General features: G+C 28.8%; 1 long non-coding RNA gene across 1 annotated transcript; it reads right to left on the bottom strand.

Moving 5' to 3' along the window:
* Window positions 1–101: 101 nt before the first annotated feature.
* On the bottom strand, window positions 102–5994 carry LOC123291923. The gene is made up of 3 exons (XR_006534985.1): window positions 5860–5994; window positions 5256–5493; window positions 102–337 (listed from the first exon to the last, which is right to left on the bottom strand). It is a non-coding gene; the product is annotated as an uncharacterized LOC123291923 (long non-coding RNA).
* Between the last annotated feature and the right edge of the window lie 6042 nt (window positions 5995–12036).

The raw sequence follows: 12036 nt of genomic DNA, 5'->3' as shown, positions 1-12036 counted from the left end.
TTATAAATTTTTTTATTTTTTTATTAATAAATATTTTTATATTATTTACTGAGTATTTTTTATCAGGTTTAATTTTTTTATTTTTATAATTATTTTTTGGTTATATTTATGACTGAGTTATAATTTTTTAATGATTTGATTAAACGGTTTATGACCGCTTATTAATAATCGTAACCATTGATTTAATATTTTATATTTTATAATTGTCATATTATTTATTAGTTTAAGAGGTTTTAAATATATTTATGATTTTCGATTATTAATTATTTTGTGAGTTGAACATTATTTTTGATAATCAAATCTTTTTTCTTTAATTATATGACTGTTTTTCTTTCACCTGAAACATGAAAAAATTATTCATTAAAATATTTTACTTTCTTAAAACTATAAGAAAAGGTTGTATTCAAAGCTTGAATGAAAGTAACGAACGCTTACCTATTAGGAATTCGGAACAAGTTTTTTCCTCATTTAAACATATATTGAGATCATTACTAAATTTCAGTCTGTTGCATTCTTTCCGAGGTAATTAAAAATCAATAAATTTATCCAATTACAAAACACTTAGAACGTTAAAGATTAGGATTTTTTTATTCTTTGGAAAATGGCGATGAATAGAATTTTTTGTTTGTTTTCAAAGCCAATAAAAACAGTAATAAATGAAATTTTGAAAAATAAATTTGCTTAATCGTAGCCATGAATATTGCCAACATTTTTGTAATATGTGTAAAATTAAAAATCGACCGAAAAGTCTTTGAGCTATCGATATTACAAGGTTGAACAAGCTGAAAATGTAGTTTTGCAATAATCGTGTTTAAAGTTAAAACTATTCTCAATCAAAGTACTACTTTAATCTCACTGAAATGCCTTTAACTCAATCGATTTTTGTAATTTTTCAATTTCAAATTCTCACTACTAAATTAAAAGAAAAGGCAAAAAAAAACACTTAAAAATATTAAAAATCCTAATTTGTAGCTAACGATATAAAATAAATCGTGTATACAGGGTGTTCTTCAATTGTTAGTAGAAAATTACACTACTCAATTAAGCTTATCAAGACGAACGAACAAGCTTCTTACCAAATTTCGATCTGATGCGTACTTTCCGAAATAATTACAAAAAACGATTTCTAATTTAAAAAATCAGTTGCAAAAGGGCGCCTGCATGGAAGAATTTAAACAAACATAAAATTAATTGTGTAAGTAAGTATGCAAATAATTACAGTCCGTGGATATTAACATTTGTACAGTTATTCAAATGTATGACAGTCTAACATCAAGCGTTGGAACTCTCAATAGTCAAAGAGTATGAAATGAACAAAAAGAAGATACGGAAGAGAAAAAGCTGACAGCAGAAAATATTACTTCTTCATTATTTGGCCGAGAAATATTCAGAGCGGCATTACCTATATCTAGTAATTATAGACAGACTTGTAGTTGAACTTCAATAGAGGCAATTTTTACAGTAAATTTTCGTTTATAAGCAATTTGATCAATTTGAACACTCAAAATATAGCAAAAGTATGTTAGTAACAATGTATTCTGGTGATTTAAAAAAGTGCTTTTTTGGTGAATGAGAACTTCTCCGAACAATCAGTGCGATTTTACAGGTTCTAAAATATAAAGAACTAAAAAAAGGTCTTTACTGATACATTTTTATTACAGAGGGAGCTAATTTTTGAAACTGCAGCCTACGGGTGCAAATTTTCTTATCCTACTCTGACAATTCTTAATAGTAAGTTATACATAAAAATTATAAAAGTGAAAACAAACAATTGACTGAGTTAATTGTTGAAATATCATGTATAGACAGTGTTGATTACACTGCCACCTTACACATACATACATGCCACACGTACATAACTGATATTCCCATATAATACATACTATACAATTGGCACTAAACTTTTGTTCTTTCCCTAACAAGATGGGTCCTACGGATCCAAAACCCAATTAACCAATGTTGCTCATTTATGAACTCGGTCTCACTTTTTACGTCCTAAACACGCTGTAAAAATTTCAGGTTGATATCTCTTTTCTTTTTTGAGTAATCGTGATGACAGACGGACAGACGACAGACGACAGACAGACAGACAGACATCCGGAAATGGACTTATGAAGTGATTTTATGAACACTTATACCAAAATTTTGTTCATAGCATCAATATTTTTAAGCATTACAAACTTGGGACTAAACTTAATATACTATGATATATCTCATATACATGGTATAAAAACCAAACTGATATTCACAAAAATATTTTTAAATAATATATGAGGCTTTAATAAAAAATATATACCTTCGAAAATTATATCACTGTTTCACATGATTTTACTTTTTTCTCTGTCTGACATTTTAGTAGTTTAAAATATAATTTGTTTTCGAATAAACTTAAGGTTTCGCTCTTAGGTACTATCCCGTAATATTTGAGCAAGAAAATCGTTATACTCTCAAACATTTATTTCAATTATTATGATTTAATACCAGACAAGCATATAAATAAGGAGAGACATACAACCATATAAAGAGGAAGTAATAATAACATAACACACAATTGATAAAAATCCAAATCAACAAATATGATTGTTTATTAATAAATAAATCAATTATGCATTTGAATATTTCAAAAAATCACCCAATATGGATACGTTTGATGAAACGTGATTAGAATTTAACTAACTTTTATTGTTTAAAAGTTTCTTCATAATTATATTTCTTAATATTAATTTTTATTCATAATGCAAGCGACTAAAACAAATTATCGAACTATTCTAGAAATCTATGTCGAATATTATTTACTGGAAATACACTTGTCTTGCAGGAATCGTTCAATAGGTTATTATGGGATGTTAGGAATTTTTTATAACAAGCTTTCGTTGGGGACATAATTTATCGTGGATGAGAATACAAATCCTTAGGCAAAAAAATATGAAAGCAATAGATAATATATGCAACCATTATTACACGTAAGATATAAAAGTTGCAGTCATAATATTTGAATATTGCATCTCAATATACAATTATTTATATGTATATTTGTCTATGATCTCAACCATCGCGATCGCTTCACGGATAAAATTCTTGACACGTATTTTAATAAAAATGAAATAAAAAATTTCTAAAGAAATAATTAACAAAAAGTAAATAAATAAAGAGTAAATAATTTAGTAAGTAAATAATTTCTGTTTATAAATACGGCTCTCTTTAATTTATAAATAATTAAATTAATAATAGTGGCCTTTATACTGCTTAGGAGAAAGATCTTATCTAGTCTTTAAACTCTGTATATATGAAATACATATCAAGGTATACTAAGTTTAGTTCCAAGTTTGTAACTCTTAGAAATATTGATATTACAAACAAAATGTTACTATAAGTGTTAAAACATGAAATCAATTAATAAGTACATTTCCGGTTTTCCGCCTGTAAGTCTGTGATCACGATAACTCAAAAACGAAAAAAGATATCAAGTTGAAATTTTTTAGCGTGCTCTAGCGTGCATATAAAATGACGTTGAGTTCGTAAATGAGAAACACAGGTCAATTGGATCTTGGGCCCGATGGACCCATCTTGTAAACCGTTAGAGATAGAACAAAAGTTGTAAAATTGTTCCTTATAAAAAAATAAACAACTTTTGTTTGAATCATTTTTTCATAAGCATTACAGATTACCCTTAAGGGTGCAAATTAGGACAAAAATTTGGTGCCCATTTTTTCCAATACTATAAAAGATAGAGAGTTGAAAATTTGTAGGTATCTTCAACTAGTAGTCTTGTGAAACATTTTCGGTAAATGAAAAAAAAACTTCTAGTAAATACTTTCGAAAATTTTCAAAATTTTCGAAAACTAAATAAATGGCGGCCGAAAAGCCCAAACGCTTGTCAAGACCTTCCTTCTCAACTATGCTGCAGTGAGTTTCAGGCGAACACAATCGAATGACCTAATTGTGGTTATACACAGTTTAGTCTATCGCATGCCCTACGCGAAGTCCCAGTAATCAAGATAGGTTTGTCGTAGTCATTCCTTGATTCCGTAAATTACGGAATTTCTTGCTATGAAAATACCAGGCTCAGATGAAAGGTGCGTCATTGAATTTAAGACAAGTCTAGTTTCGCTTATAAAAGTATAAACGGTGAAGTCAAAAGAATTCTTGGCCCATAAATGGTAGGTTTTCCGAATATGTGACAGAATCCATTAATATGGCATCAGATTAGTAATCAGCAACCACAAATACCTCTTTTGAAGCTCAACTACAAGTCTGTCTATAATTACTAGATAAAGGTAATGTCGCTCTGAATTTTTCTTTTTTATTTAGTTTACTGTTTTAGAAAAAGTGGAATTTCGTGTCAAAAATGGCATAAATTTTGGAATACGTAAGAGAATTCGTGTAAAGTAACATTGGATTAGAATTGAGCGACCAAAAATACCTAGTACATGACAATTTTAAGCCAAAAAAGTTTCATTAAAATCGGTGTTGTTTCCCAACTTTTCCAATACATTCCGGCTTATTAAATTGTAATATATATAATCTATTTCCTTGAGCTTTAGCAGTTCTCTATGCGTCTTGTATTTCTATTACCTCTGTCATCAGATGACGATGTTTCTATAAAAAGGAATAGCTTCATCTGATGACATGTTAGGCCCCTTGGTATTATTATTACATTTTTCCGACGTTATTTATGGCACTTGACTCACTCAAATAAAAACTACCAATAATAAAATATGTTAAAAAGTACAAATATCTTTTCCAGTAAAAGAAGTCTATCCTAAGACAAATAAACACACTTTCGAGTTCATAATATTAATAAAGATAATTTTTTTAACTTCAGACAAAAATCAATTTTTAAAATACGATACTTTCTCATAGAGATCTGAAGCATGGTGATGGAAATAACATCACTATTCCATTCTACTTTCAATGTTTTATAAATTAATTTTACAACAATGTGAATGAATGCATAATATATGCAAGTTAGGCAAAGTATTAACACGTACGTTATAAGCACTACATAAACCAGCAAACAAACACATTTCAAATTAAACAAATATAAGTAATTTCGATGATTTTTATGATTGATAAATATATATAAGTGAACTAAACTTTTTATTGAAAACAATCACACATATTGATTAGATTCGATGTCACATAAAGTAAAAAAAGAAAATAAATAAATAAACACACACAAAAATGCAAATGAATAAAATAAATGACAATGACGTAATTATTATAAATATATCTAACTAAATCAAAATACTTACAGGATTATTTTATAAACTGTGGGTGTGTCGATCTAATGATGTATATCTCTTGACAATATCCACAAAGATTGAGTTTATAAGATGTTCAACCCACAGATTTTTAACTTTTTTTTATTTTATTTTATAAAAATTAATCGATTTACATAGATCATTATACAAAAATAAATCTTTTAAAATGATCTAAGTCGTTTTCATTCTCTTTCAAATTAGAAATTGTTTTGAAAAAAAAAGTTTTTCACTGAAAAACAAAAAAAAAAAAAATTTATTTTTAAAATGCATCAAAAATTATACGTCAAATAGATGAAATGCACAAACGCTTAATACTAGTTCCTTTCATGTGCTAGGTATAAAGAACTTAGGATATAAATAGATTGTGCGAAAATAAACTCGGATCTATAATAGAAAAAAAGAAATATAATTTATTTATAAACAAATTTTTTATTTTCGAATAGTTTTGCCAAATTTTCATCGGGACACATGTCAATAATGATAAAAAAAATTCGCGCGCTATACGATAATATTACCAAAAAAGGAGAATTTAACTTAACAACAACAAAAATGCGTAGGATTAAAGGTAATACAAAAAAAAATCGAGAAACCTTACCAGAAAATGAGACACAAAAATGTTTTAAATATAGTTCGTCTTTTTTTTTATTTGTACGAACTATTTTATCTCACATTTTTCCGCGTCGAATATTTATTATTTTCGTCTTGAAACGACGTCGCAATATACAGCACTCCTAAATTTATGTAATTGAATATTGTTTCATGAGTGTGTTATTCTGTTTTAAATATATATATTGGCATCTTTATTTTACTTTTACTATATTACTATAGTACCATCTCGTTCTAATTAAAGTCTCCCACTTTTAAAAAGTTATAGCAGAAATTAGGAAGCACATATTAAAGAGTGTTAAAAGTGTATTTACACTGTTCACTGTGCATTGAACGTTTAGCTATAAAGTAGTCCGGCTGTTCGAACAAGTACGGTGAATGTACATTTTTTTTTTTTGCGGTAAATGATAGTTCTCAAAGTTCCTTTATCACAATAAACACAGTTTTGGTTCCTCTTGCGGGGAAAAATTTTGAATTTGTTCATTATACCATGTATATATATGAAATATACATAGTATTTAAGTTTAGTCCCAAGTTTGTAACGCTTAAAAATAATGATGCTAGGAAAAAAATTTTGTCATAGGTGTTCATAAAATCACCTAATTAGTCCATTTCCGGTTGTCCGTCCGTCCGTCTGTGGACACGATAACTCAAAAACGAAAAAGATATCGAGCTGAAATGTTTACAGCGTACTCAGGACGTAAAAAGTGAGGTCAAGTTCGTAAATGAGCATCATAGGCATTAGAGGTCAATTGGGTCTTGGGTCCGTAGAACCCATCTTGTAAACCGTTAGAGATAGAACAAAAGTTTAAATGTAAAAAATGTTCCTTATCAAAAATTTAACAACTTTTGTTTGAAACATTTTTTCGTAAACATCACTGTTTACCCGTGAGTGTGCCAATTAGGCGGAAATTTTATAAAATGTACTATACTTGATTATCAGTTATGTATGTATCACATGTTTGTATGTGTAATGTGATAAAGAAATCAACACTGACTATGCATGGTATTTCAACAATTAACTCAGTCAATTGTTTGTTTTCACTTGTTTTAATTGTGATTTTTAACACAGTACCTTATGGAAGAATTCACAATAATGTTAATTGTACAAAAATTAATCGGTGATTGAGCTTCTTGAAGAAAATTTATCCCAGATTCTGTTCATGCAAAAAACAACTTTACCTTACGACGCTTTCCAAAAAGAAAACATAAAAAATTTGGTTTTTGACGTTCTTACGATATTTTTAGGGCATTTTATTACATTTACATTATACAAATTGCCAAGTTTACGATATTTTCAGTGCCGGACTAGCCATGTAGCAAGAGTAGCAAATGCTACAGGCCCCGCGAATTAGGGGGCCTCGGGCTCCAACGTCTGCCTGGCCGTAATAAAAAAATATTAATTGAGATAGGAGCGTAAAATATCTTAAATGCGAAGCGCTTAGGCTGTGCTTCATTTCCATTTGAAAATCTAAAACTCGATTTCTTCACGTTAAATCGTAAAAATAAGTAAGTTTTTTACGAACTTTTTAACGTTAATGTTCTGATGTTTAATTATAATCGATATATTTAGACTAAAATCTATATCACATTTCTATTCTTCAAGCGACCAGATTTTTATTTTTTTATATAGGTATACATTTATTTTACGAGTTTACGTAGCCAAGATTGTACTTTTTTATTCGATTTTAACATAATATCGATTATATTATTATATAAGTATTTCGATTATATAAGTATTTCGAGAAAACAAGCGAACTATTTAAAAATTTATTACTGTAGTTGCTTGATTTATTATAAAATATAGATGTGGCTACTGTTATTGTTATTGGCAGCAAGAAACAGGAGCCTCTAGAACAGTAATTTTAGAAACTTTTATTAAATTATTCTATAGAATCGTATTTTCCAAACTTAGAAATTGCCTTGCGCATTAACATGTCTCTCATGATCACTAACTGCAGTGGCGAACGTTCTCTATCAAATTAAATATTTTAAAACGTATTAAAAATGAATAAAGGAACACGATGGGCCCAGAACGTTTTTATCATCTCACTTTGTTGAATATAGAGCATGATTTGCCCATATTATTAAATCCAGAAAATTTTATTTGTAACAGTTTTGTTTTATTTAATACTTTAAACTTGAGAACCTAAAGCAAACCAAGGGCCCCTTGACAGAATTTGCTACATGCCCCGCGCTGGCTTAATCCGTCACTGGATATTTTTAGAGCATTTTATTACATTTACGTCATACAAATTGCCTTCTTGACTTGTTGGCTAGTCTCGTGACGGCCGGACTACTTTAATAATTATTTTAATTTATCTCCACGCAATTTTTTTCAAATGATTCAAATCAAATTTGTATTATTGATACATTCCAAAAAAATTTTTATGTTTCATACCGTCCTTACTTCCTACAAAATGCATATAAAATAAACATCTGTTTGATAAATTATTGATAAATTTATGCATAGACCTATAGAAAATTTCTACAAAAGATCTATGAATGTACTAACTGCAAATTATGGCTCAGACGTCGTTAGCTGAAGTTGAATTATCCTCGCTTACAAAAACCTCTATTCCTAGCAGGTCCATGCGCACAGAGTGAGAGGGGGGGGGGGGGAGTTGTTCAAACCTCCACCCCCATTAAGTATCTCTACACATTTGAATTAAAAAACCATTTATGAAAAGCATTTATATTCCATTTTTTGAGCTCGCACCATTCTACGCCTTTGTCTTTGAGTAGAGTATACTAAATCGAATTGCGGAAGGCAAGCCTCACGTACTCGAATGTACAAACTGATTCAGTTGAAGATTATTTCCCAAATACAATCTACATACCTTAGTTCGATTTTTTTCTGACACGTTTACAAGATCAATTTTTGAATCAGCACTATATTTTATCCAATTTTGCTTGATTCTTTCCCAACAAAATGAAAAATTTTTATGACTCTCGCGCTCAACTTTTTGAACCACACTCTTCACTTTTGAGTGATGATTCCCCCGTGGTATCTATGTCGACGAAGTTAAACCTTAGCGAAAACGCTATGCTGGATAGAACGGCAAAAATTAACTCGAATAATTCGATATTTATTAACTCGAAGCATTCAGTGCAGATGCGTTTCCAAATGCTACCAAATGCTTCGCAGTTTTGCCTGTGAGAACAGCGACGAATGATCGGGCCTTTTCAACTTTGCGCCGTCTCAAAACATACCTTAGATGGACAATTTCTGAAGGAGGGCTGAACGTTTTAGCTTCGCTCAATATACATTGCGGTGTTGTGATCGATGCGGTATAGTGATTCGACAGAGTTTTGGAAAAGTTTTTTCTGTACCTTGCAGAATTAACTTATTGAAAATTAATGACATATTCAGTCACTCTCGCATTTGGATGATTCCTGCGTATGACCCTTGCTAGTTTGCAATACAGTCAGTTTATCCCCAAAACTTTTTGGTTTATGCAACAACTTTAGTTTTGCTCGATCTTAAAGTTTCTAAACTTAATTGTTATTACGGAAGGTCCTCAAGCTTGTTCACACAATTGAGTTATTTTCGAAATATCGTACCTAAGAAATTTAATAATCTTATTTTCGTCTAGTAGTTCTAAGCAATACAAAGTAATTGGAATGACATTTTAGAGATATCATAAACTAAACAAAATGAGAGCATTATAGGAAAAATTCCAATTCTTATTTTTGCATGATTAACTCCCAACAACGGCTAATCTATAATGTTTGAATTTTTGTGTGTGTTATAGAATTTAGTCCAAAGGTATATAGTTATATACCTATAAATCTTCTATAAATGAGGATAGATCGCAGAGATTTTTAATTAGTTATTTAATTAATATTAAAGTTTAAAGTCACTTGGAAAAACAGGGGCGTAACGAAGATGAATAACGCTTGAAAAAGTGCATGAAAGTCACTATAATGAATAAAACAAAAACTCACTAATGAGTCATATAAAAACAAAATCTACTAACTTTTCAAAGTAGGATTGATTAATAGAAAACTACCAACTTTTTAAATCATATCGGGTACCTAGATAGATTTTGAGTTGGCAACGCTGCATACGTTAAAACTTAACCTGAAAAGTTGCAATCTTGAATTATCTTTGCAAAACTTCGCAAAAAGTACCATTTTTAAAAATAATACTCTTCAATTTATGAATATAATATGTAAAAGAATTTGGCATATAAGTCACAGTCTAATTGGGGTTTTTTTAAAATTTTAAAAACAATATGATATATAATTACAATCTTAAATACTTACTAACTAATATTGATGGCATTGTGAAAGTGAATTTAATTATTAGAATTAGATATACATACTGTGTCTATGACACTCCGAATATAGTAACTGGGAATTTCATAATCAACCAAAGTTCTCAATATGTTCATTATTAATCAAGGTGAAAGCATTCTAAATATTACTATGATAACAATATTTGATTATTGGGTGAAAGAATGCACATATAACAGAAAAGAATGCTAATATACAAACTTACCACTATATAGTACTAAAAAAATTTCTGTCGATCCTTAAAACACACAAATCATATTAATAATTTTAATTCCCTTTTGATAAAATATTTTTTTATACCCTGTATAATGTATATATAAAACATATGTTAATGTATACTAATCTTAGTCTCAAGTTTGTAAAGCTTGGAAATATTGATGAAACGAACAAAATTTTGGTATCTGTCGCCACGATATCTCAAAAACGAAAAACGATATCAAGAATATTTTTAGCGTGCTCAGGACGTAAAAAGTAAGTTTTGAGTTTTATCCGTAGGACCCATCTGGTAAATCGTTGAAGATAGAACAAAAGTTTAAATGTAAAAAATCTTCCTTATAAAAACATTAACAACTTTTGTTTGAAACATTTTTTCGTAAACATCATCGTTTACCTGTGAGGGGGCAAATTAGAGCAAAACTCATTGTGTCCATTTTCTTCAAAATTATAAAAGATAAGGAGTTGAACATTTTCAGGTAGATTCAATGAATGGTCTTGTGAAAGATTCTTGTAAAACGAATAAAAATTTTAGAAAATACTTTCGAAAATCAAAACAAATGGCGTCGACCGCCATAATTTTGTAAAAATAATGCAAGCACTGAGATTTAACACTTTCTATACAGAGTATTTCAACAATTAAATCAGTCAATTGTTTTTTTTTCAATTTTATTTGGAAATTTTACAATGAGTTTCAAAAAAAATGATGGAAAGAATTGCAGACACATTTCTTTTAGCAGTCTACGTCATTAAGTGCTATGGTGACCAGATGATGTAAATCTCTTCACTTTTCTGACTTCTTAGACCTGGTGACTTAGAGGTAACAAATCAGACCATAATTGCAAAGGTTGTGGATTTGGCAATCTAGCTAGGCTTTAATTAAATACTGTCGATTCTTCTGTAATATCTTTTCTTGCAATACCTGCAAGTGGTGTTAATTTCAAGTAGCTTTCTGTGATCCGAAATGTAAAAGACTAAAAAATTAAAATATACGATCCAAATTTCATAGAATTACGTGCTTGATTTATTAAAATTGGATAAAATTTGCTTGTGATAGAGCAAATTCTAATTTTTTGAATTATACTGACGTCATCAAGTTCAAAAAATCTTTGATAAATTTGAAAAATTGGATCTCATATAAAAATATGTCTCAGACTTTAAGTATAATTACATACTTGGCTTATTAAAATTGGATAAAACTTGCGTATGGCAGAGCAAAATCAATTTTTTATATTTTGATGTCGCCATGAAGTACAAAAAAAGATCGATTTTTTATAGTTAACCATGGGTTCACATTCTGTAAGTTTAGTACTGACATCTGTGGGAAAAATAATGATATTATAATTATGAATAAATAACTTCGTTATTTTTTTTAACAGGAAATAATATTTTTATTTAACATTTCTAAAAATTAATCATATAATTTGATTAACACAGCTACAAACAATTATTAATTATTTTTTCATTCAATTATTTTTTAAAAATAAATACATACATATTTTCCATTTTACAATATAATTTTGACGTTTATATATATCAGTTAAATTTTTATTATTTTATATACAAAATCTTACATCTATATAATCGTATTTCATTAAACATACAGATATTTAAATTTTAATTTATTTTAAATATATTTATTTATCCACAAAAA

The sequence above is a fragment of the Chrysoperla carnea genome, chromosome 2 (assembly GCF_905475395.1).
Source record: "Chrysoperla carnea chromosome 2, inChrCarn1.1, whole genome shotgun sequence".
Taxonomy (NCBI): Eukaryota; Metazoa; Arthropoda; class Insecta; order Neuroptera; family Chrysopidae; genus Chrysoperla; species Chrysoperla carnea.
Note: the sequence above shows the minus strand (reverse complement) of the source record. Positions and strands in the feature narration are given on the sequence as shown.